General features: G+C 36.9%; 1 non-coding gene across 1 annotated transcript; it reads right to left on the bottom strand.

Annotated features, from left to right (window-relative positions):
* Positions 1 to 795: 795 nt before the first annotated feature.
* Positions 796 to 903, bottom strand: LOC131173498 (small nucleolar RNA R71). Its single transcript, XR_009143814.1, has one exon. It is a non-coding gene; the product is annotated as a small nucleolar RNA R71 (small nucleolar RNA).
* Positions 904 to 3,865: the final 2,962 nt, after the last annotated feature.

The raw sequence follows: 3,865 nt of genomic DNA, 5'->3' as shown, positions 1-3,865 counted from the left end.
TGGGAACGATATCTTTTCTATATTACTTGTACGACCCGTGCACTTGCGGTTGGGCCACATCAAGTTTTTGGCACCGTTGCCGGGGAGTTGTTTGTTTAAAATTGAATTCTTGATTATTTTAGTTGTTTATAATTTTATCTTTGTTATCTTTTCATTTTGTGTTTGTTTGTTCTTTTTCAGGTACTTTTAATCTTTTATGAGAAGGGCTAGAAGCACAAGTGACACATCCTTATTGTTTAATCCTGAAACTGAGAAATTTTGTAAAGCCAACAAGAAAGAAACCAGAAAAAGGAAAGAAGCCTTCAGAGAAATTGAATTAGAAGCAGACATGGCTGATGAAAGAATTAGAATTGGTGGAGGTAATGCTGGAAATGGTCGAAACAATGAAAATGTAGCCCAAGGTGAAGAAGTTGTAAATGCTAATGTGCCTAGGGGAAGTATGATGGATCATGCTTTTCCTCATTTTGATGACTTGAGAGAGAGCATAGCAAGACCAAGAATTGACGCAAATAGTTACAAGATGGATTTTGGAGTTCTTCAAATGATTCAGAATTCCCAATTCGGGGGACATCCTTCTGAAAATCCACACACACATCTAAAGAAATTTGCTATGATCTGTGACATGCAAAAACAACCTGGAGTGTCTGATGATGCAGCAAGATTGAAGCTATTCCCATTCTCTTTGAAAGATAGAGCATTGGATTGGCTTGATTATTTACCTCACAACTCCATTACAAATTGGGAGCAACTCACTGATGCATTTCTTGCACAATATTTTCCACCTGGAAAAACTCAAGAATTAAGGAATCAAATGACAGCTTTCAGACCAAAAGAAGATGAAACTCTATATGAATCATGGATGAGATGGAAGGAATTAGAAAGACAATGCCCACATCATGCCATTCCAAAATGGATGATAAACCAGAATTTTTACACAAATGTCACTCCTGCAATTAGAGGGATTATTGATGCTCAAATAGGAGGAGAATTTATTATGAAGCATGAAGATGAAGCTTATGAGCTATTGGAGAAAATTGCAAAGTACACTCATCTTTGGAGTAGTCCAAGAGGACCAGCTCCAACTCAAAAAAGGCAAGCTACTGGAATGTATGACCTTGATCCATTCAACATGATTAATGCAAAGTTTGATGCACTTACAAATGTTTTGGCTAAGAAGATGGAAGATTTAAGTATGTTGGTTAGTTCATCATCATCATCTGGAAGTTCACAACAAGTGGCTTATGCAGAGGGAACTACCAGCTGTGGAGTAGACTATGGAGAGCAAGCTGCATATGTTGATAATTATGGAAATAAACAAATGGGGAATCCCTACTCTCAAACTTATAATCTAACTTGGAGGAATCATCCCAACTTTTCATGGGGAAATCAGCAAAGTCAAATTCCAAATCAGAATTTTCAGCCACAACAGTAACAAGGAATTCCATATAAGCAAAATAGGCAACCATTGCCTAATTTTCAGCAGAAAAATATGAATCCTCCTCCAAAACAGCAAGAACAAAGTTCCACCACAGAAGCTTTATTGCAACAGATTCTTGCCAACCAAACTAAGCATGATGAGGAGATAAGAGAGATGAAAGCAAGGCTAGAACAGATGCAAACACATAACAGAATGTTGGAAAATCAGATTGCACAACAAGCATCTTCCTCAAGTACCAAGTCTTTTGGAAAACTTCCAAGTCAACCAGAAAACCCAAGAGAGCAGTGTCAAGCTATTACTTTAAGAAGTGGGAAAGTTGTAAATAATGAGAAGAGTGAAAAAAATGAGAAAAGTGAAAATAGTGAGAAGAGAGAAAATGAGAAAGAAACTGATGAAAGTGAAAAACAAGAGAGTGCAGAAAAATGTAAAGATAAAATTGAAGAGAAGGAAGAGAAGTATATACCTCCAGAGCCCTATAAGCCACAACTTCCCTTCCCACAAAGATTTCAAAAAGCCAAGCTTGATAAGCAATTTGGAAAGTTCTTAGAGGTCTTGAAGAAGCTTTACATAAATGTGCCTTTTATTAATGCTCTTTCACAAATGCCCTCTTATGCAAAATTCTTGAAAGAAATTCTCTCAAACAAGAGGAAACTTCAAGACCATGAAACTGTAGCTTTGACAGAAGAATGTAGTGCTATCCTCCAAAGGAAACTTCCTCCAAAGCTCAAGGATCCAGGGAGTTTTTCAATTCCATGTCATATTGGGGAATCATGTTCTACAAAAACTTTATGTGATTTAGGGGCTAGTGTTAGCCTCATGCCCCTCTCCATTTATGAGAAGCTCAATATGGGAGATCTTAAGCCAACCCACATTTCTCTTCAGTTAGCTGACAAATCAATTAAGTATCCTGAAGGGATTTTGGAGAATGTGCCTCTGAAGGTTGGGAAGTTCTATATACCTGTTGACTTTATCATCTTCGACATGGAAGAGGATTCTAATATCCCAATTATCTTGGGAAGACCCTTTCTAGTTTCAGCAGGAGCATTGATTGATGTTAAGGGAGAAAAATTAACTCTTAGAGTTGGTGAAGATCAATTGGTTTTCAACATTAATAACACTATGAAGAAGCATCATTCTGAAGCTGATACTTGCTTGAGAATTGATATCATTGATGAGCTGGTTGAAGAACACTTCAGAAAGAAATATCCAGAAGATCCACTTGAAAATTGTTTGGTTCATGGAGGAGGCATAGACTATGACAACTCTCATGTGGTTGCATATGCTCAACATTTAGAAGGTAGTCCACCATTCATTTCTGCTCCAGTTTTTCAACTCACACAAAAGGAAAAAGTCAAATCTAAGCAACCATCATTCAAGGAAGAAGATGCACCTAAGGTAGAACTTAAGAAACTTCCTTCTCAGCTCAGGTATGAATTTCTTGGCACCAATAACACTTATCCAGTAATTGTAAATGCAAACTTGAGTATTTTAGAGGTTGATAAGTTGTTAAGAGTGTTGAGGCAATTTAGGAAAGTCTTAGGATATACCATAGATGACATTAAGGGAATAAGCCCACACTTTTGCATGCACAGAATTATTTTGGAAGAAAATTGTAAGCCATCTATTGAACATCAGAGGAGGTTGAACCCAAATATGAAAGAAGTTGTTAAAAAGGAAATTTTGAAGTTGCTTGATGCAGGGATCATATATCCTATCTCAGACAGTACTTGGGTGAGTCCAGTTCATATTGTCCCAAAAAAGGGTGGAATGACAGTTGTCAAAAATGAAAATAATCAATTAATTCCCACTAGAACGGTGACTAGTTGGCGAATGTGCATAGATTACAGAAAATTAAATATAGCCACTAGAAAAGATCATTTTTCACTTCCCTTCATTGATCAGATGTTAGAAAGACTGGCTAGGCATTCTTATTTTTGCTATTTAGATGGGTATTCAGGTTTTTTTCAAATCCCTATCCATCCAAATGATCAAGAGAAAACTACTTTTACTTGTCCATATGGAACCTTTGCTTATAGGAGGATGCCATTTGGGTTATGTAATGCACCAGCCACTTTTTAAAGGTGCATGATGGCAATCTTCTCAGATTTTATTGAAGACATAATGGAGGTTTTTATGGATGATTTTTCTGTTTATAGATCTTCATTTGACATATGCTTGGCTAACCTTTCTAAAGTTTTGTAGCGATGTGCAGATACTGACCTTGTGTTAAACTGGGAAAAGTGTCATTTCATGGTTCAGAAAGGGATAGTGCTCGGACATTTGGTATCTAACAGAGGAATAGAGGTTGATAAAGCCAAGATTGAAGTGATAGAGAAGATGGCTCCTCCTACCAATGTCAAGGGAATTCGAAGTTTTCTAGGACATGCCGGGTTCTACAGACGCTTTATTAAGGATTTTTCTAAAATA

Source organism: Hevea brasiliensis, chromosome 14 (assembly GCF_030052815.1).
Source record: "Hevea brasiliensis isolate MT/VB/25A 57/8 chromosome 14, ASM3005281v1, whole genome shotgun sequence".
NCBI lineage: Eukaryota > Viridiplantae > Streptophyta > Magnoliopsida > Malpighiales > Euphorbiaceae > Hevea > Hevea brasiliensis.
This window is presented reverse-complemented; position numbering and strand designations above follow the sequence as displayed.